Here is a 22,845-nt window from a genome sequence, read left to right as displayed (position 1 = left end):
CCTCCTCTAAGAAGCTGCTGGCCTGAAATAACTTCTCTTTTTTGTCCTTTTTCTTCCCTTAATTTAGAACAAATCCCTCCACGGCTGAGCAGCTCCATCACAGGAGGAGGTTATTGGCGTGAAGCGGAGCTGGAGACACGCAGAGATTCTAACAAAGGGGGAATAATTTGGGTTAAATTCACATTTTCCTTTCCTGCATCACCTCTTCAAGGACACTGAGCACAACTTTTCACACAATGCCGTGATCTTGGTAATTCAGAGCTCCCTGAGCCCTCACACATCCAAAACCAAGTAAACGACGAAGCAAAAGTAGTCCTGAACCGACTCAGGCAGAATTAGAACCAGACTCAAATAAACCCTGTATGGTTTAAACCCCTTAAACACTGCCACGAGCTGGGTTCAGCTTCAGCTGAGACAGCCAGGAGGTGAAGGAAGCTCCAGGAAAGGGAAATTCAGGAAAGGGCCAGGTCAGGGCTCAGATCTGCTTTTGGCTTGTGTTGGCCGACGTTCTTTGGGTTTAATCATTTAGGATTAAAGGAGAGAGTGGGCAAAAAGGGAATTTCACACGGTCCTGGAGTGGTTTGGGTTGGAAGGGACCTTATAGATCATCCAGTTCTATAGGACACCTTCTCCTATGCCAGGCTGCTCCAAACCTGCCAAACCCACAAGAGCCATGTTCCAGCCGGGCTGGGAAGATGGGAATGTTCCAGATGGGATGAAAAGAAAGATTTGGCTCGGTCGGCTCCCACCAAAACACCTCTGAAGGCAACAGCCCCAAGGAGAAGCTGTGGAGCCTTGAAGAGATGCAGCTCCTTGGATTTATGAGCCCAAGCTGCTCCGAAGTGACACAAGAGCTCCTGCTTTCCACTTCCAGCAGGAACAAACGATTCCCAGTGGAAAACCTCACCTGCAGGGGCACAAGGGGTTAATGCAGGTGAGGTTTCACCTTTCCATTCCAAATGAGCCGCTGCTCATCTGACCTGGGGTTTCCATCACAAAGAGCCACCTTGAGCCACTTCTCCGTGCAAAAAAGGTCTCCTTTTCCAAGATTTTCCTGGAAAATTTCCCCGTGCCGACCCCACCAACTCCTCCAGACAGAACAACCACGGAGCAATGTGTTTGCCTTGACTCTTCATCGCTCCCAAGAGAAAATTAAGGGAAGCTCTCCAGAAATTGGGATTTTCTCCAACCAAGGAGCTCCAGGAATAAGTGACTGGGTGGACGCAGCAAGGAGAGGAGGAAGAAGAGCGAGGTAGCAGAGAAACTATCGCGCTTTTGAGTAGAAAACCCATTACTGTGGTCCCCAAGGGTGCCCTCACCTGGGCCTTCATGCCCGTTGGCTCCCCGTTGACGTTGTATTTCTTCTTGTTGGGCATGGTGGCCTTGCCCGGGCGCGGCTCGCTCCGAACGGAGCAGGGAATGCCCGACCCCGTTTATATCCTCAGCCCGTCCCGGTCCCGCCCGCTCCGGTTTCACCGCGGCCAGGGGGGAGCCAAGGGAACCAGTTGGATTTTCAGACTCTTTTTTTTTGTTGTTTTGTTTTTTTGTTTTTTTGGCAGACCCCGGGACTTAATGAGGCGTCCCGACAAACAATTCCTGCCTGTGTTTTGTGTGGAATTACAGCGTTCCCTGACCTGTTCTGAGCGTGGCCTGGCTGCTGTGTGCATAACAATGCCTTATTTATGTAACCAGAACATTTCCCTGCTCGCTATAATTAACTCGCTAATTAAGCTCCTTTAACTCAAGTCCTCCCCTCCCCGCTCTCTCTCCCTTTCCCCCCAATGTCAGATGATTGCGTTAACGGAGCCTCGTTAGAAGGAAATTAACTAATGAGCAACTAAAACAACAGGGGCGGTTGTTGGATGGCAAAGTGCTTTTTAATTATTATTATTTTAATTATCCCACTCCTCGCTGTGTCCCCCACGGCAACCAGGGCAGAGTTTGTCCTTGGAAGGGTCCAGACTCCAACACCCATCCCCGTGTTGTTCCAATCCTTTGGGAATTATGGAATCGTGGAATGGTTTGGGTTGGAAGGAACCTTAAATCCCACCCAGTTCCACCCCACACCTCCCACCATCCCATGTTGCTCCAACCTTGGACACTTCAGGGATGGAGCACCACGGCTTCTCTGGGCAGGATGTTGAGGTGTTTTTATGGGAATTATCTCAGGTAAGAAATTATCAGGGATAAACTCCTTGGATAACAACACCAGCTGCTAAATCAGAATTAAAATTATTGTCCTGCACGGTGTCTGCTCATTCCACAGCTTTTTAGGTGGGAAGAGATGATCCAAGGAAGAAAAAATGGGAAAAATGAGGGTGCTGAGGCACTGGCAGAGGTTGGTGGGGCTTTGAGGTCTCCTCCAAGCCAACCCGTCCCGTGATTCCACTCTGTGATTCCAAGGAAAAGGGATCTGGGAAGCAGCGGGGCACCACTGATTTCTCCTCAGCACCAATTCTGACTGAACATGGAATAAAAAGCTCCCCCAGCCCCGATTCTTTCTGTACATCTGATTTACACCAGATTTACACCAGGTCAGATCTGATCCTGCTGCTCAACAGTTGTCCCAAGGATGGAAAACACTGCCAGGGAAAATTCCTTCCCCAGAATGTTCCTTCTATGGCATTTCCATCTCCAGGGGAAACTTCAAGGAATCCACTAAAAGAGCAAAAATTCCTGAGCTACTGAAAGCAACTCCTGGAGGAATGGATGGGGGAAAAAAGGAGGGGAAATCCCACAAAATTCCGGAGTTGTAAAATGACTGAAAACTGTGAAAAATGGAAATATGAATTATTTCCAGTGTGGAAATATCTCAGGGAATAAGAACCTGGGTTCAGCATTGCTTTTCTCACTTGATATTGCAGCTCTAGTTGTGTTTTTTCAGGTAAATTTTCCTTTTCCCACATTATCCATGAATCTTCTCCTGCAAAATCCTAAGGGACACATGACTTCAGCTCAGTGTAAGTCAACTCAAAGCCTTTATGTTAACATCATAAAATTTTATGGTAACACCAAAGCACAAACTCCTTTTCCAGCAGGTTTTCACACCAAGTTACTTAAATCCAAAGGCTTTTCCTGAGAAAAAAACACCTTTTTTTTCCCTCAATGAAGGTCGAGTCTAACACATTAAGATTAAGGAACAATATTCAATAAAAATGCTAAAAATAAGAACTTTTGCTTCATCTCCACCCCAGAGCTCAGGAATTATTTTGTCATTTCTGTGTCAATCTGGGTCAGTCAAATAAAACCAGAGAGAACTACGCTCAATCCCAGTAGATGTTTTGTTCTGAGTGTCTTTAATTGCTTCTTGGCCATGGATTTTTTTTTTTTTTTGGGAACAAAAGGAGAAAACAAGAGTTTTCTGAGGGAGCAGCACAAGCTCTCCAGCATTGCTGGAGCTTCCAAATCCACCTGCCAAGAAGCTGGGAATTTAAATTTCTGCGTGGAATGAGTTAAAATCCATTGTTTTATGGATGGAACAGCAGGACAAGGCAGTGGCCTTGAAGAATTGCCACTGCTCAGTGTCAAAGTTCCTGGGAAGTCTTTTCCCAGTGGAAAAACATCTCAGCCCAGGAGCACAAACCCCGCGGGCTGGAGAGAGAAAAACAAGCAGGGTGGGACTGCCTGGGCTAAAGCTGCAATGGGACAATGAACTGCAAGGTGCAAATGGAGCAGAGCTGATCCCAGGGAGAGACCCCGGCAGCGCTCGTGCATTTTGGGGCCGTTTTGGTTCATCTTGGGTGCAGCCCTGGCTGGGCTCTGCTGCTGCCCAAGGTGCAGCCATGCAGGAGATCCTGTGAATGAATCCCTGCTTTATTCTGGAACTCTGCCCAGCCTCTGCCCTAGGGCAGATTCTCAAGGCATCAAGCCCAGTGCTGGATCATGGAATGGTGGAATTCTGGTTGGGAGGGACCTCAGAGCCCCTCCAGTGCCACCCCTGCCATGGCAGGGACACCTCCCACTGTCCCCCAGGGAACCCCAATATCCAGCCTGGCCTTGGGCACTGCCAGGGATCCAGAGAATCCCTTGGAATTGGTGGGAGCAGGGAGGAGAAATCCTTCAAAGAAGAGAACAGAAATCCCCAACCCAGGCACTTCCAGTGGGGACAACAGGGAGGACAAGGAAGAGAGAAATCTCCTCCCTCAGCAGCGGAATGGGTCCCCTGGGCCATCCCAGCTCTTTTGGGCACAATCCCACAAAAAACAGGAAAAAGAGGAAATTGGTTATTTCCACATTAAAATGTGGGATCTCAGCAGCTGGAGCTGGAAAATCCCTGTGGAGTCACCACCTGCCAGGACACCCCACCCTGAGGGATCCCACAGCTCCTCCCACAACGGCACACGGAGTCATTCCCTGACTGCTGAGGGCGTTCAGGGGGTCCAGCTGGGATTCTGGGGAAATTCCTTCATGGAAAAGGCTGTCCAGCCCTGGAAAAGGCTGCCCAGGGAGGTTTGAGCCCCCACCCCTGGAGGGATTTCAAAGCCCTGTGGATGTGGCACTTGGGGACGTGGGGCAGTGGTGGCCTGGGGAGGGCTGGGAGTGCTTGGACTCCATGGGCTCAGAGGGATTTTCCAGCTTCAGGGATTCTGTGATTCCATCAGAGTCCCAAAATATGGGAGAACTCATATTTTAAGCTGCTTTCCCAAGAAGCAATCCAAAGGAATTATTATTGTTATTATTGTTGTTATTATTATTATTGCTATTATCATTTCTATTCTATTCTATTCTATTCTATTCTATTCTATTCTATTCTATTCTATTCTATTCTATTCTATATATTATTATATACTATATTATTATTATAATATATTCTATATTATATTATTATTGTTGTTGTTGTTGTTATTCACTACTAATACAACTTTCCAATATTTGGTTAATAATAAAAGGCGGATGTAAAAACAGGGACTCAGCAAGAACATTAAGACCTAAAAGACTCTTTGGAATAATGACCTTAAAGATAATGAGCAATTTAGAGCTCGGGCTAATTATTTCTCGAAATGTGGCTGCTCCCGCCCACGCTGACCCGAGGAACCCCATAAAATGCAAATGAGACGAGTTAAAATCCTGATTAAAAACGGCGCTGCAGGACATGACCCTCTGGAGCCCTTTGGAGATGGATTTGATGCCACAGCAGCTTTAAACCATCCATGAAATCATAAAACTGCGCTGAAAAAGGAAATTATTAAAGCAATAAGAATGAAAAAAGTCTATTTAAATAAAGTTTTTGCCATCTGACCCCCATCTCAGAAGCACCGAATCCATAATGGAAAAATTACAGAACCCACAGGAAGAGGTTTTGTTTTTAAGGAAAACTCCACGTTTTTACAAAGAAAAATCCACGTTGTGAATGATGCAAAGTTTGTTACTGATAACCCTAAAATGCAAAATTCTTTCCTGACTGTTGATAAAAATATGTTAAATTTGGGGGAAGGCTGAAAGAACTGTGTCACAAAAAATGAGTGAGAGGCAGAATAACCTGGAATTTTACAATAAAATCCACAAAATTAAGAAAGGGATAGCATGGAACGTAAAGATGGATATAAAAAGGAATAATGATGTCTGAATCCAATGCATGGACAATATTTGTAAATAAAATCAAATTCCTTTGCAGGAGCACCAGAATTCCAACTTTTTATCACATTGGTCCAAGTATTTTTAGAAGAACTACCAGGAAGGACAACTTCAAATCCAGAAATTGGAGATGTGAGCAGAAATATAGGAAGAAATAACAAATTTTGGTCCAATTTTGGGCCACAGGACACTGACAAACCCCAGGGGACACAGACAGGGAATTCTGCCTTCCAAACCCTGCCTGGCTTTTGGAGCTATGTCATTTTATTTTCAGCTGCTTTGGGAATTCTTTCCAGTGGAGAAGGAGGGAAAAGTGGATTTAATATTTGGGATCCATTCTAAACTCTTTACCCACTCAAATGAAGAGTGCTTGTTGCCCTGGAGGGTGTCTGGAAGTTTTAGAGGTTTTATTCTGACAGCAGAATGTAAATTGCTGAAAAGTAAGGTGAAAAGGTGGACCTGAGATGAAATTCCAAATCTCTGGGACATGCTGTGGGTTCTCCAAGTCCTTCTCATATTCCTATAAAAATTGGTTGTGAATACAACGGATTTGGGGTGACCGGAGGGATAATCTTGGCCGTTATTAACGAGGCAATTCATTCATGCACGATGATGCTCGTTAATCTCCCACCTTAACGAGCCTCATTCCAGCTAAAAGCTGGACACGAACCTCCCGAAGTTCTCAGCAGGAATTCAGCTGGTTAAAGGCAGCGGGTCAGTCACTCACCATCCACTCGGGCAGCTGGAACGCGCCGGCGCCGCCGTCCCACATCTCCCACGGCGAGTCCCTCCACACTCACATCTGGGATGCACTGGGAGTGCACTGGGATGCACTGGGATGCACTGGGATGCACTGAGAATGCACTGGGATGCACTGGAATGCACTGGGATGCACCAGCCCAGCCCCACAGCTCACAGAGCCCTCAGGGACAGGTGTCCCACACAGAGGTCCCCTCAGGATCCAGGCTCACGCTCAGAGCAGTGACGGGTTCCTCATTCCTGCTCCAAATCCCAAACCCTGGCAGGGCTCAGATCCAGCCCGTTTTCACAGCCCTGATTTCCCACTGAGCCCAGCTGTGCTCAGTGTTCGAGTCAGGAACAGCCTGGCTGTGGCACGCAGGACGTGTCCATCCATCACCCGCTGATGATCCCAGCCCGGCGTCCCCAAAATTCCAACATCCCCGTGAATCCGGCAGTGATGTCCCCGGGATTTAGACCTGGAGGCTTCCAGCACTGAGGATTTCACTGGGCACCACCAAAATTCCTGCAGCCTCAACCCAAAGAGAGCAGGGATGCCTCAAATCCTGAGCAAAGCTCAGCTCCAGATCCATCTGGTTCCGATGAGCTCCACATTCCAAGGGGGATTCTCCTAAAGGATCCAGATCAGAATGAGATTCACATTCCAAGGGGGATTCTTCTAAAGGATGGATCCGGTTCAGAGTGAGCTCCACATTTCAAGGGGGATTCTCCTAAAGGATCGACCCAGTTCGGAATGAGATCCACATTCCAAGAGGAATTCTTCTAAAGGATGGATCCCGTTCAGAATGAGCTCCACATTCCAAGAGGAATTCTTCTAAAGGATGGATCCTGTTCAGAATGAAGCCCACATTCCAAGAGGAATTCTTCTAAAGGATCCATCCAGTTTGGAATGAACTCTGAATTCCAAGGGGAATGCTTTTAAAGAATCGATCCGGTTCAGAATGAGCTCCACATTGCAAGAGGAATTCTTCTAAAGGATGGATCCCGTTCGGAGTGAGCTCCACATTGCAAGAGGAATTCTTCTAAAGGATGGATCCCGTTCGGAATGAGCTCCACGTTCCACAGTGAACGCTTTTAAAGGATAAGAGCAGGGACACGGAGCCGCTGGAAGGGCTGCAGCTCCCTCTGCTGAGCAGACAGGACAGGAAGGAACATTGGGAAAGGGATCTCCTGCACAATTCCACAAGCAGACCGGGATACAAACACAATCCTGCCCCTCTGCGGGATGAAGGTCTGAGCTGAGGTTTCATCCTAACCGAAATTCACTCAAAATTCCACATTTCCATGGAAAAGCTTTCTGAGCCCTCTTTGGACTGTTGTCAGTGCCAGGGTGAAGGTGGGGCTGGGAGCACTTCCACTTCTTCTTCTCCTTTGGAATTCCCATTTTCTGTTGGGAATGTGTGGGAGTTTGTTATTTTTGGGGTGGGAATATCTGGGATTTTGTTAAATTTGGGGTGGTATTTTCCCACTGTTGGCAGCTCACCCTTCCAGATGGAAAGAAGTTTCCGGTCACTGCTGCCTTGGGACCATCCCATTCCCATCTCCAAGAACACCAAGTTTAATTTGTGCCAGGAAAAAGGAAATGTGGGATTTGCACTGCATGGATATTCCCAGGGAGCCAAAGGATTCCCAGAGCTCTCACGGTCCTTGCACACTGGGCATTCTTTCCTCCATGGAAAACGTGGAATCATTGAGGTAGGAAAAGCCTTTGGAGACCATGGAGTCCAACCCAGCCCTGCCAAGGCCACCACTGACCCTGTCCCCAAGTGCCACATCCAGGTGGCTCTGAAATCCCTGCAGGGATGGGGACTCCAGCCCTGCCCTGGGCAGCTGTGCCAGCGATGGACAAATCCTTCCAGGAAGGAATTTCCCAATATCCAACCTAAACCTTCCCTGGAACTTCTCCAGTGTCTTCTCCATGGGCTCAGTCCTTCAGGAACTGCTCCAGCCTGGATCCCTTTATCCATGGGGTCAGTCCTTCAAGAACTGCTCCAGCCTGGATCCCTTTATCCATGGGCTCAGTCCTTCAGGAACTGCTCCAGCCTGGATCCCTTTATCCATGGGGTCAATCCTTCAGGAACTGCTCCAGCCTGGATCCCTTTATCCATGGGCTCAGTCCTTCAGGAATCACTCCAGCCTGGATCCCCTTTCCGTGAGGTCAGTCCTTCAGGAATTGCTCCTGCCACCCCTGAAGGATCCAGCCCCAGCCAGTGGTGGGTTCAATCTGGGGTTTCTGGAAGCTTCTCACAGAAGCCACCCGTGTCCCCTGTCCCTGTCCCCATCTCTGTGTCCAGTGCTGGGCATCCCAGGACAGGAGAGGAACCTGAGCAAGCCCAGGGCAGGACCATGGTGGTGGCCAGGGGAGGGGAGCATCCCTGGAGAAGCTGGGAATGCTCAGCCTGGAGCGAGGACACCGCAGCACAAGAGGACCTGGATGGTGCCAAAACCTGAGGAGAGGGAGGACAAAGCCAGGATCTCCTCAGTGGTGACCCAGAGTGGGCAAGAGCCAGCAGGGACAAACAGGGACAAACAGGGACACGAGAAATTCCCAGTTTTCCTGGGAGGGTGACACTGCTCAGGCACAGGGACATGCCATGGAGGCTCCATCCTTGGAGAAATCCAACAGCTGATGGGATCTGGGCCGGGCCAGCCTGCTCCAGGTGGCCCTGCTGGACCTGATCCCCTGAGACTTTCCGGGGAAGTTTGATCCCACAAAACATTCCAATGTATTAAACCCCAAGTTGTTTCCATTTTCCATTGCAAACCTTTCCAGTTTGGGATAATACCTCAGATCAGGAATTTCAGCACTAGTGGTGTGTTCCCATCGCTTCCCATCTGGGCTCTACAACCTTATTTTAGGAAAAAAAAAAAAACAAACTAAAAAATGTGGATGATGAATATTTAGGCTCCTTTGAAGTTTTAGATGAGATGCAGCTTTAGGTCAGAATGAGGAAATCAGGATTTTCCTCCTTCCCTACCACGATCCCTGAAAACACCGAACCCTGATGCTCCCCAACCTTTAACTCCCTGTGGATGGTGATTTCCAATTCCCTGACTCAAACCAATGTTTATTATCAAAATATTGATGAAATACCAGCAGTGATCTGCTTGGAAAAGCTGCTCCAAATCCCGGCTCCGGGAAAAGAGAGAACAATTAGGAAAAGCTTTTAAACCCTACTTTGACTAATAAATCAATTAGGGTTGAATTCCAGAGCAAACAACAATTCAAAACCTCAGTAAATATAAAATTCTCAATATTCAGAGGTTGAACGGGATTAAAGCCCTGACTGGAGAACAAGAATTAGGAATTATTGCCCAAATCCTCAAAAATACAGGGACTGCCATCCGTGCTGAAAGCCGTGACAGAAGGATGGGATCAAAGCCGGGCTGCTGGAGGAAGGAGGGGATGGGAGGAATTCCAGCCCGGAGGCTGCAGGAGCCCCACGCAGGCACGAGGGGGAGCGAGAGCCTGCGGGAAAATCCCAACGTTTGCATGGATGGAGGAAAACAGCAGAAACCCGAGGGGCTGTGAGGAGCAGCCACGACTGGGAGTGAGAACCTGAGGAAAATCCCAACATTTTAATGGATGGAGGAAAACAGCAGAAACCAGAGAGGGAGCAGCCACGGCTGGGAGAGCCTGTGGGAAATCCCAGCGTTCGCGTGGATGGAGGAAAACGGCAGAAACCAGAGAAGCTTTGAGGAGTAGCCATGATCAGGCATTTGTAGGGATTTCTTCCACCTGCAGAGGCCATGGGCTGCTGGGGAATGGGAGATTGGGGAGGGATGCAGAGCCTGTCCCTGGATGGCAGGTGGGGGGTTGTCCCTGTCTGGTGTCCTGGTGTTCCCACCAAGGGTTCCAGCCACAGCTCGCCCAGGAGCTCTCCCCTTCCCTTGGAATTCCAGAAAATCCAGCACTGGGGAGGCCCCATCTCAAATCCTGGGACCCTCACAAGGCCTGGAGCGTGCCCAGGGCAGGGAATGGAGCAGGGCTGGAGCACCAGGAGAAGGGTCTGGAGAACTTTGGAGAGAGCCATGGAAGTGGATCACCGGGACAAGAATCAGAGATGGAAGTTTGGGAGAGAGCTGGGAGCTTTCCTCAGGCTTTGATGTGTGGTGGCAAGAGGAAGAGAAGAACTAAAAAATGAAATCCAATTATAAATCAAGACTTTGGTTTAAGTGTCCCTGGCTAAGGAGGAGGAGGCTGTGGCCAGAAATGGTGAATTCCATGTTTGGAATAAACAAGGGACACACAGAGCCCAGCCAGCGTGGCTGAGCAGCCTGGTCTGCGGGAGGTGGAATTTCTGCTGGAAGCCCACGGAATCCTGGAATGGTTTGGGTGGGAAGGGACCTCAGAGCCCACCCAGTGCCACCCCTGCCACGGCAAGGACAGGGTTTGGAAGCTGGAAGGTGTCACCAGGAGCTGGAATGGGACGGGCTTGAAGGTCCCTTCCCACCCAAACCATTCCATGGCTCCACAGCTCTCATCCCAGGGAAGCTCTCCAAAACCCAAAAGCTGGTGAGGAAACCCTGCCCTGCTCCAGCACCGACCCAGATTTGGGTGTTTGGGATGGAACAGCCTCCCTGAGATGCTCGGAGCTACCTCATGAATTCCTGATTCCTGATTCCCAATGTCCCTGCTGGAAACCAAACCTCTCCCTGAGCAGCTCGGTGACACTGGGGACTGTCCCCACAGCCAGAGGGGAGGGGTGGCTCCAGCTCCCAGCTAAAGGGAAATGGAGTTAATGAGCAGAGCTCTAATCAGTGCAGCTTGGTGTAATGAGGAGTCCCTGGATCAGGGAAGGACAGCCCAGGCTCCCTGAGCTGCCTCATTCCCATGGGAATGAAGTTGTGGGGTCTCAGAGGGGAGGGAAAAACCCTTCAAATCCCAGATTAAGGACTGGGGACACAAACCCAGCTTTTCCCTCGAGTTTGTCACCACTTGGGAACACCAGAGCAAAGGAGATCCAAGGGAAGGATCAGAACAGCTGGAACACGGAGAAGAAACCCATTCCCTCATTAATACTGCTCAAATGTGCACTAAGCCAGGCCTCGTTAAGCCAGGCTTAATTCCAGTGCGTGGTGGATAAAAACAAACCCACCCAAAATTCCAAGGGTTCATCTCCAGTTTATTCCAAGGGTTCATCTCCAGTTTATTCCAAGGGTTCATCTCCAGTTTATTCCAAGGGTTCATCCCCAGTTTATTCCAAGGGTTTATCCCCAGTTTATTCCAAGGGTTCATCTCCAGTTTATTCCAAGGGTTCATCTCCAGTTTATTCCAAGGGTTCATCCCCAGTTTATTCCAAGGGTTCATCCCCAGTTTATTCCGAGGGTCCATCCCCAGTTTATTCCAAGGGCTCATCCCCAGTTTACTCTGAGGGTTCAGCCCCTGCAGATCCAGGAGTTCTCAGAGCACTTTTTCCCATTAAATCCTGATAAAATTCCTCACAGATTTTACTCCAACCCCGCCCCAGCTCCTTCCCCAATCCCTGAAGGACTTCCTGAATCCCTCGGAGATTTCCATGGATGTTCCCAGCTGAGGGATGTGAGGATTTCCTCTCCCAAGGCCAAAGCTCCAAACTGGACCAATCTCCCCCCTTTTTACCCTCAGTGAGTCCCCATTCTGTCACCCCCTGGCTTATTTTGGGTTTTAAACCCCAAATTTCAGAAGTTTCTCCCCCCTGACATGGAGTCCATGATCCCAGGGTGCTCCAACCTTTCCTTGGGCATTGCGGGGATCAGGGGCAGCCCCAGCTGCTCTGGCAATGCCAGCCCAGGCAGGAATTCCTCATTGCCAAGATGCCACCCATGGCTGCCCTCTGGCAGTGGGAGCCATTCCCTGTGTGCTGTCCCTCCAGGCCCTCTAATCAGGACTGCTCTGAAACTTATCCACTGTTTTAAAATTTATTTTTGTATTTTAAACCAATTTAAATCAGGATTGGATCCTTTCCATTCCTTGTGACTTACACAAATCTCTGTTTTTAAGATCCAAATCTTTTGGTGCTTGCAGAAATTACAAATAATTCAATTTATGTCCCCTTCCTGTGCTGAAGCAAAGCTGAAACCCGACCTAGGCTGGTGTTTTTTTACACTGGGAATGTCTTTTTGCCATTAAGGACAAAACAGCCATTAAGGACGTTTTTAAAATATTCCAGCATGGGAATCAGCCCTGGGAATGAATAATGGAATTTTACAGATCCTCATGACTTTCCCCTGCACCCAGAGGAAAAGGACGGAGCAGGGATAAAATATGAAATACAAACTCAGTTATTAATTTGGGATTATTGAGGGGGAATAAAACCAAGCACAGAGAGGGAGGGGAGGAATGACTGGAAATCCCGTGCTTTCCCCAGGTTAATTCCTGAGTGGAATGGAGTGTGACAAGCACAATTAAGAGCTGTTAATTGGGGGGTTTTATTCACTCAGCACCCAGAGGCTGTGCCAGACCCCAGAGCTGAGAGAGCCCAAAATGCTCCTGGGAGCACAGAGAGCCTGGAAAAGCTGTGAAAAGCTGTGAATGTTCATTTTCCTGGGCTCCAAGGGATTCCCAAAGTCAGGAATGTTCCACCTGGTGTCCTCCCCTCCTCATCCCCAGTGCTGGCTCCTCATCACTGAGTACTGGTGATGCCCAAATCCACCCTAAACTGAGTCTCCTTGACTGTCTCAAAACAGGATTTTGGGGAAAAGTGTATTATTTGACTATTCAGATTTATTTTCAAATAGCTGGATTGCTCTGGAGGACAAATCTGCCCCAGCTTTCTCACAAATTTGGAGAGATTTTCCATTTTAACCCTTAAATGGTTTGGGTGGGAAGGGACCAAAGCTCATCCCACTGCCCCTGCCATGGGTGGGGCAATTCCCCTGTGCCAGGGTGCTCCAAACCCATTCCAGCCTGGCCTTGGGCACTTGCAGGGATGGAAAATCCACCAGCCCTCTCCTGCCTTTCTCCAGCTCTGGGAAAGGAACCCTGCAGCACATTCCCACCCATTTACAGGGATTTATGGGCATTTTCCATCCCATTCCCTTGCTCCCCTTCCCACCTGTGGCAGCAAAGTCTGGCATTTATTCCCATTCCGACCTCCTCTCCTGCTGAGTTGGGAAAACACAGAGCAACCCACACTTATTTAAGCAAACCCAAGCAGGGACACACTGAAACTCGAGGATAAAGGATAAATTCCAAGGAAATTATCCCTGGAATTATGCAAGAGCCATCCTGGAGGGCTCCAATGGGATTAATAACCACAGCCTGATAAACCCAAAGGGAATGAGAGAGGCAGGTGAATCAATTAAGGCTTTTTCACGAGTATTAAAAGATCAAGGAGGGCGTTAAAATCCGTGAGAGAGCCTTAAAATGAGCCTAATGAGGGATTACTAACGAGCCTCCCCCTGGAAGGGCTGACAGCTCCCAAGGAAAAGCTGAGTTATTCCCTCCCACGCCCGGGAATGGGATCCACGGGGGTGACAGCAGCGTGGCACTGCCTCTGTATGGACTGAGGGTTCCAAAAGAGGCATGGATGATGTGAATTATGTCAATTACAGCGGAATTATTTCAGGCAGAATCTGTTCCCAGCCTTGCTGAATTTCAGGCATCAGTGACAATGACTGTGCACCCAGAGTTTCCAGCAGCACTTGGTGTCCTTTTCCAGCTTCCCTGCATCCCGTGGTCCCACTCCAATCTGGTTTCCTCCCATCTGCTCCGCTCACCCATCCCCCCTTTGTGTACTAACAGACAATAATTAGGGAAAAAAAATCACTCTGAAAACCAAGCAGGTGCTCCACGTTCAGTTCTCCACCAAAAAATCACTGCTCAAAGCTAAATTCAGCGTTTTTCTCACTGTAACACACTGAACTTATCATCATTCCCTTGATTTATGGAAAAGATGCTCAAATCTCCCTTTTTTGGGATGCAAACAGCCCAAAGTGCTGATGCCACCACCTGAAACACCTCCAGGGAAGTTCCCAGCTCCTCCAGTCTGCCCAGGGAAGGGTTTTTGGGTGTTCCCAACCTGATTTAGCCCAAATTAACTGAAATCATTATTTGCTGACCAGGCAGGTCCCAGTGGGGGCAGAAGGAATCCTGAGATCCCTGAGGAGTTTTGGGAGACAACCCCAGCCCCCGCTGGAATGTGCAGGGTTTATAAAAAGCAGGGGTTGGGAACAGCACGTATGAACAGGGATAATTAACATGCATTAATTAACACAGCATTAGTCACATTCTGCTGGAGAAGGGGCTGGGAGAGGGAATATCTTGGAAAAATCCATCCCAGCTGCTGTTTTACCTGGGAATCCTCTGGGCTCCTGTCTTTAAAACAAAAAGGGTTGTATGGACTGGGTATGGTCTTTAAAAACAAAAGGATTTTCTGGACTTGCACGCTGCCCAAACCTGCTTTATTTCCAGGATTTTGGAAGTCAGGGATTTGTCATCCATGAAATGGCTGACTCAGGAGCAGCAGAATAATTTAAAGGATCTGCTTGGGATAAATGGGGATGGGAGGGATCCCGGAATGGTTTGGGTGGGAAGGGACCCCAAAGTCCCCTCCAGTGCCACCCCAGCCATGGCAGGGACACCTCCACTGTCCCAGGCTGCTCCAGCCCCAGTGCCCAACCTTGGCCATTGCAGGGATCAGGGGCAGCCCCAGCTGCTCTGGGAATCCCTTCCCAAAATCCCACCCCAGGCTCCCTCTCCAGGGAATTCCCTCCATTCCCAGCTCTCCCAGCTGCCATTGGATCCATCCCCACCCCGACTCCTCTCTAGGAAGGGATTTTGGGATCTGGGGGCTTCACTGGGAACCTCAGCACTCCAGGAAGGGTCTCCCTTCCCTTTGCCATCCCCAGCTTCCATAAAAATCCCTGGGGATGGATTCTGAGTGTCCCAAATCCCAGAATGGTTTGGGTGGGAAGGGCCCTTCAAGCCCATCCCATTCCAATGCCACCATCCCAGGCTGCTCCAGCCTGGCCTTGGGCACTGCAGGGATCAGGGGCAGCCCCAGCTGCTCTGGCAATGCCAGCCCAGGCAGGAATTCCTCATTGCCAAGATGCCACCCATGGCTGCCCTCTGGCAGTGGGAGCCATTCCCTGTGTGCTGTCCCTGCAGGCCTTGTCCCCAGTCCCTCTGCAGCTCTGCTGGAGCCCCTGCAGGCCCTGCAATGTGCTGGGAGCTCTCCCTGGAGCCTTCCCTGCTCCAGGGGAACATTCCCAGCTCTCCCTGGAGCCTTCCCTGCTCCAGGGAACATTCCCAGCTCCCCCAGCCCTGCAGCAGCTCCAGGTCCCTCTCCCAGTTCTGTTCCCATCCCTCCATCTCCAGCCTGGATCTGGATCTGGAATTGCCCATGCCAGGTGCAGGATTTGCCCCTGGCCTTGCTGATCCTCACAGCTTTGCACAGACCCCCTCCCCAGCTGAGAGTGCATTTTATTCCGTGTTTATGGCACTTTCAGAGCTTCCCTCTTAACGATTCTAATGGATTTTCTCCTCAGAAATCCAAATGGATTCTCCCAAAGGCTCAACAGGCAGCATCACCTCCTCCAGGTCCCCTCCTCTCCCCATTTCAGCTTCCCCGTGCAGAGGCAATAAAACAATCATTCCCAAGAAGTGAAAAGCCTTTGGAATTTGCAGCAGCACCTGAGCCCTTCACAAAAGGTGCTGCAGCTCCTTTTCATGCAGCTGAACCCCAGAGCTGGGCCTGTCCTCACAGCGCTCCCAAGAGCTCAGAAAATGGGATTTAATGAGTGTGGCAGGAGGGAAAACTGCAAGGAGCAATTTGAGAGGCACGGAGTTGTAAGGAGCAGCAGATTTAATGAAGAATGTCCTCGCCCTTCAGGGAAACCCACGGAGATAATGGCAGCAAAAGGCTGAGGAAGCCAAAGTGTGGGGGCTGTAAAAAGCAGGTGGAGAGGCCAGGCTGCTGGAGGAGTGGGCAGAGAGGCACAGGAAGGGAAAAGCTGCACCAGGTGGGATCTCAGCTCAGTGCTCCAGCTGGAAGAGAAAACCTCTGGTCCTTGTTCTGAGTGATGATATCTGCTTGTCTCAGATATCTGAATAAAGTCCTGCAGGCTGCATCAAGGTGCAAAAAGAGGGTGAAGGGTTTTTCAGACACACAAATAATAATAAATAACAGTTTTTATGGAATCTCAGCCAGGAATTTGGGTTGGAAGGGATCCAGTTCCACCCCTGTGCCACACACAGGGACCACCTCCACCATGCCAGGCTGCTCCAAGCCCTGTCCAGGGACACTTTGAGATTTTACATCAGATGAAATCTCACTCAAACAGCACCCATGGCTCTCTCCACACTGCTCCAGCTGCAGCAGGAATTGTTCTGGCACTGGGATCCCTCATCCCACCCCAGGGGCTCAGCTGGGCACAGGGAGCAGCAGCAGGAGCTGGGAGATCTCTGCCAAGAAGGGGAAAATGAGAAATTTGAGCTTGGTCAAAATTCCCCAGCTGTTTTGGTTCTGGGGACCGAAAGCAATTTTTATCTCCTTTATAGCAGATTTTTTATGTTAAATGCATATAAAATACAGAAGTGTATACAGAATTATGGTTATTTCCCTGGGCACTCACTTCAGGGCATCCTTACACAGTGCACAACTGAAATGAATAAAATTCCAACAAACCCGCTGACAAAGGAGTGGAAGCCAAGGAAAAAGGAGATTCCTCAGCTTCTCCTGGCAAAAAGTGGGAACCTGTTTTAAAGGCAGGATGGGCTTTGCATCCAAGCTCCCAAATTAATTTTGGGGAGAAGAAAAAGGTCAAAGCAACAAAATCACATTAATGGCAATTTTTCCATTCTCAGCCATCCAAGCCTTTGATTTTTGCTTTCCTCGTGCCCTGAGAGTCACTGGCAGGTCAGAAAATATTTCAGCTAATGAGATTAGAGCAGCCCCAACTCATTCCTGTTCCTCCCCTTTGCCAACATCCTCAATCCAAGTGAGAGCTGGAAAGGGCCCCACGTGTTTGGGGCGCTGAAATAATCCAATCACTGCTGTGGATTTCATTAAGTTAATGGCAAAGTTAAAATCAAAGAGGTTTGAGAGAGAGAAATTGGCTGTACTGGTGAAACACTGGCTGTGCAGATATCGAGTTGAGAATTGAACAAAATATTCTTAATAGGACACAGAAAACAGGGAATGCCACGAGGGAAAGCATCCCAAAGATCTCTGTCCACCCCAAAGCTCTCCCTGCACCCCAAAGCTCTGTCTCCACCCATCCCAAAGCTCTCCATCCATCCCAAAGCTCTCTGTCCTTCCCAAAGCTCTCCCTGTCCATCCCAAAGCTCTCTCTGTCCATCCCAAAGCTCTCCCTGCACCCCAAAGCTCTTTGTCCATCCCAAAGCTCTCCCTGTCCATCCCAAAGCTCTCCCTGTCCATCCCAAAGCTCTCCCTGTCCATCCCAAAGCTCTCTGTCCATCCCAAAGCTCTCCATCCATCCCAAAGCTCTCCCTGTCCATCCCAAAGCTCTCCCTGTCCATCCCAAAGCTCTCCCTGTCCATCCCAAAGCTCTCTGTCCATCCCAAAGCTCTCCATCCATCCCAAAGCTCTCCCTGTCCACCCCAAAGCTCTCCCTCCATCCCAAAGCTCTCCCTCCACCCCAAAGCTCTCCCTGTCCATCCCAAAGCTCTCCATCCATCCCAAAGCTCTCCCTGTCCATCCCAAAGCTCTCTGTCCTTCCCAAAGCTCTCTGTCCATCCCAAAGCTCTCTGTCCTTTCCAAGGCTCTCCCTCCACCCCAAAGCTCTCCCTGTCCACCCCAAAGCTCTCCCTGTCCATCCCAAAGCTCTCCCTCCACCCCAAAGCTCTCTCTCCATCCATCCCAAAGCTCTCCCTGTCCACCCCAAAACTCTCCCTGCACCCATCCCAAAGCTCTCCCTGCACCCATCCCAAAGCTCTCCCTCCACCCCAAAGCTCTCTCTCCATCCATCCCAAACCTCTCCCTGTCTACCCCAAAGCTCTCCATCCATCCATCCCAAAGCTCTCCCTGCACCCCAAAACTCTCCCTGTCCACCCCAAAGCTCTCTGTCCTTCCCAAAGCTCTCCCTGTCTACCCCAAAGCTCTCCCTGCACCCCAAAGCTCTCCCTGCACCCCAAAGCTCTCCATCCATCCATCCCAAAGCTCTCCTTGCATCCCAAAGCTCTCCTTGCACCCCAAAGCTCTCCCTGTCCACCCCAAAGCTCTCCGTCCATCCCAAGGCTCTCCATTCATCCCAAAGCTCTCCGTCCATCCATCCCAAAGCTCTCTGTCCATCCCAAAGCTCTCCCTGCATCCCAGAGCTCTGTCTCCACCCCAAAGCTCTCCCTGCACCCCAAAGCTCTCCCAGCTTCAGCAATGTGGGCATTCTGTGCTCACACCCCATGAGCATCCCCAGCACACCCCAGTTGTCCAGGGAATGAGCCCTGGGGACAGAGGGAGCAGCCTCAGCCTGGGCCAGGCCCAGCTCTGGGATTTGGGATCATTCTCCATGGAAAGGGCTGGCACAGCTGCAGGGCTGCAGTCCCCAGCCCTGGAGGGATTTCAGAGCCACCTGGATGTGGCACTTGGGGACACGGGCAGCGCTGGCCTTGGCAGGGCTGGCCTTGGCAGGGCTGGGGGCTCCAAGGGAAAATCCAACCCCACAATTCCAGGATTTCCAGATGATCCTGCTGCTAGCATCTCCCAGTCTCCATCCCTGGCTCTTTCCCAGCCTCCCTGAGGACATTTCCTTCCCCATGAAACTCTGGGAACCCCAGACCATTCCCAAACCTTCTCCCTGCTCTCCTGAAGCAGCCTCACCCCTCACCCCTGCCCACAGCAGCTCTGCCTTTAAATTAGTGAAACTGTAGCCTTCAAAACACACCAAAAATCCCCAAAACACCCCAAATTTATCAGTATCTAAGCTCTTCCTGCAGGTTTCCCCTGCCCTGCTGCACCCACAGCCCCGGGGCAGAGCTCAGGGTGACCCCGAGTCCCTGTGGGATTTCCTGCCTGGCTGAGCCCTGCCCACGGTGCCAGTGTGTGTTTAGGGATTATTCTGTTTATTTAAAGGATTCCAAACACCAGCTTTTCTCACACTGCTTAAGCCTTTCCTCCCCTGGTTTCTCCAACTGAAATTTGGGTGCTGTGGAGGGCAAATCAGCCCAATCCTGAGCTTTTCCAGCAAAACTTTGACATTTTAGCCCTTCCAGCAAGACCCTCACACCACAACTTCCCTTGCAGAGCCCAGAATCCTCACAGGGTTCAGTAATTCCTCTGCAGATAAAGAACTCTGTAAAGAACAACAAAGTTCTGTCTTTTTATGTGTTTTTCCTATTCCAAGACAAGATTTTTGTTGCATCAGAGAATGGTTTGGGTGGGAAGGGACTTTAAAATTGTGGTTTTTTCCATTCCTGCCATGGGCAGGGACACCCTCCCCTATCCCAGGGTGCTCCAACCCAGCCTGGGACACTTCCAGGGATGGAGAACCCACAAATTCCCTGAGCAAAAAGGCTCCTGGGAATGCAGGGGAGAGAAAAGAGCACCTGAAAACCACCCAGAGCTCCACATGAGATGGACTTGGAGGGAACCAATCCCTCAAAGGATGGATAAAAACAAAAAATACACCCAAAGTCCTCGCTGACCTTTTTGTTTCACCCCACATTGATTCCTCACTCCCCTGCACAACCAAAGATTTTGGCTCTTGATGGTTTCATGGAAAAAAGAACAAGAAAAGGGCAAAATCCCATTAAAAAGAAGATTCCTGCCTAATTAACCCAAGGGTTGGGCTGCATCTTTGATGAATCTCAGTGATCATTCCCTCCATCCCCTCAATGATTTTATCCCAAATCTGGCTGTGCAAAACCCATTTCCCTTCCCTGAGGAGCACAAACCAGGCCTGAGGTGGTTTGGTTTTTTGGGGGGTTTTTTTGGGAAATGTGGGTATTTCCAGACACTGGAATTTCCAGGATTTACCACTCCAAACTGGAATAAACACACAATTAAATAAAGGAGGCAGCAGAGTTTGTGTGACCTTCCAAATGAAACATTCCCTTTGCTCCTCCTCGTTGCTTTAATGAAATCTTAATTACCCCAGAGCTTTTGATGGCTTCAATTACCACAACACCACTTTTTCTAGATATATATTATTTTTTATGCCTAAAACAATCCAATTGTGCAAAAATCCTGCAGCAAGCGCATTTTTTATGGTTTATTATCTGGAACTGCTGCGAGTGCAGAGCGGCAGGAGCGCTCCTGAGCCTGGAAAATCCCGTGGGATGCACGGGCAGGCTCCTTTCCTAATTGGAAAATGATTTAGGGCCCCTCGGAGGGGAAGCAGAGCCATTCCTGCCTCTGCTGCAGCCAAAGCCAGCCCTGATGGATGAGCAGCACCCGGAACTGCAAATGAATCCCAGCAGGAGCTTGGGAATCCAGGGCATGGATGGATGGATGGATGGATGATGGATGGATGGATGGATGGATGGATGGATGGATGGATGATGGATGGATGGATGGATGATGGATGGATGGATGGATGGATGGATGATGGATGGATGGATGGATGATGGATGGATGGATGGATGATGGGTGGATGATGGATGATGGATGGATGGATGATGGATGGATGGATGGATGATGGATGGATGATGGATGGATGGATGGATGGATGATGGATGGATGGATGGATGGATGATGGATGATGGATGGATGATGGATGGATGGATGGATGATGGATGGATGGATGGATGGATGGATGGATGGATGGATGATGGATGGATGGATGGATGGATGGATGGATGGATGGATGGATGGGTGGATGGGTGGGTGGATGGGTGGATGGGTGGATGGGTGGATGGGTGGATGGGTGGATGGGTGGATGGGTGGATGGGTGGATGGGTGGATGGGTGGATGGTGGATGGATGGATGGATGGATGGATGGATGGATGGATGGATGGATGAGGGATGGATGGATGGATGGATGGATGGATGGATGGATGGATGGATGGATGATGGATGGATGGATGGATGATGGATGGATGGATGGATGGATGGATGGATGGATGGGTGGATGGGTGGATGGGTGGATGGGTGGATGGGTGGATGGGTGGATGGGTGGATGGGTGGATGGATGGATGGATGGATGGATGGATGGATGGATGAGGGATGGATGGATGGATGGATGGATGGGGCAGGAAAAACCAGTGCAGGAATGGCAGGAGATGGGACATTGCAGAGCTTGCAGGGCTTAAATCACGGGCTGCTTCTGAGTAAGGTTTGGTGGCAAATTCCATTTGCAGCCTTTGGATGAGGCAGAATTCCATTTCCCAATGCAGAATTCCATTTCCCAATGCAGAATTCCCTTTTCCAGTCCAGAATTCCATTTTCCACTCCACAATTCCATATTTCACTGCACAATTCCATTTCTCACTGCACAATTCCATTTCCCACTCCAGAATTCCATTGTCCACTGCACAATTCCATTGCCCACTGCACAATTCCATTGCCCACTGCACAATTCCATTGCCCACTGCACAATTCCATTGCCCACTCCACAATTCCATTGCCCACTCCACAATTCCATTGCCCACTCCACAATTCCATTGCCCACTCCACAATTCCATTGCCCACTCCACAATTCCATTGCCCACTCCACAATTCCATTGCCCACTCCACAATTCCATTTTCCATGGCTGAATTCCATTGCCCACTGCAGAATTTTGTTTCCCACTGCAGAATTCTGTTTTCCACTGCAGAATTCTGTTTTCCACTGCAGAATTCCATTTCCCAATGCAGAATTCCGTTTCCCAATGCAGAATTCCGTTTCCCAATGCAGAATTCCGTTTCCCAATGCAGAATTCCGTTTCCCAAGGCAGAATTCCATTTCCCACGGCAGAATTCCATCCTCCAAGACAAAACTCCATTTTTCACGACAAAATTCCACTTTCCATGACAAAATTCCATCTCTCGTGATAAAACTCCATTTTCCACGACGAAATTCCATCTTCCATGACAAAATTCAATTTCCCACCACAAATTTCCATTTCCCATGACAAAGGTTCACCTTCCATGACGAAGTTCCACCTTCCACAGCAAAATTCCATTTTCATGACAAAATGCCATTTCTCATGACAAATTTCCATCTTCCACAATGAAATTCCACCTTCCATCACAGATTTCCATCTTCAACCGCAAAATTCCATTTGTCACAAAACATTTCCATTTTCCATGATGAAATTCCATCTTCCATGGCAAAATTCAATTATCCACAAAAAAAATCTCCATCTCCCACAATAAAACTCCATTTTCCACAATGAAATTCCATCTTCCACCACAAAATTCCATATCCCATGACAAAGCTTCACCTTCCATGACAAAGTTCCATTTTTCATGACAAGGTTCCATTTTCCACAATGAAATTCCATCTTTCACCACAAAATTTCATTTCTCACGACAGATTTCCACTTTCCATTATGAAATTCCATCTTCCACCACAAAATTCCAATTCTCACAACAAATTTCCACTTCCCACTATGAAATTCCATTTGCCACCACAGAAATCCCATCTTCCACA

General features: G+C 49.3%; 1 protein-coding gene across 1 annotated transcript in view; it reads right to left on the bottom strand.

Annotated features, from left to right (window-relative positions):
* Window positions 1–22,845, bottom strand: part of AHCYL2 (adenosylhomocysteinase like 2) — a 64,149-nt gene that overhangs the window by 26,265 nt on the left and 15,039 nt on the right. The window lies entirely within an intron of this gene.

This window comes from Melospiza georgiana, chromosome 4 (genome assembly GCF_028018845.1).
Source record: "Melospiza georgiana isolate bMelGeo1 chromosome 4, bMelGeo1.pri, whole genome shotgun sequence".
Classification (NCBI taxonomy): Eukaryota; Metazoa; Chordata; class Aves; order Passeriformes; family Passerellidae; genus Melospiza; species Melospiza georgiana.
This window is presented reverse-complemented; position numbering and strand designations above follow the sequence as displayed.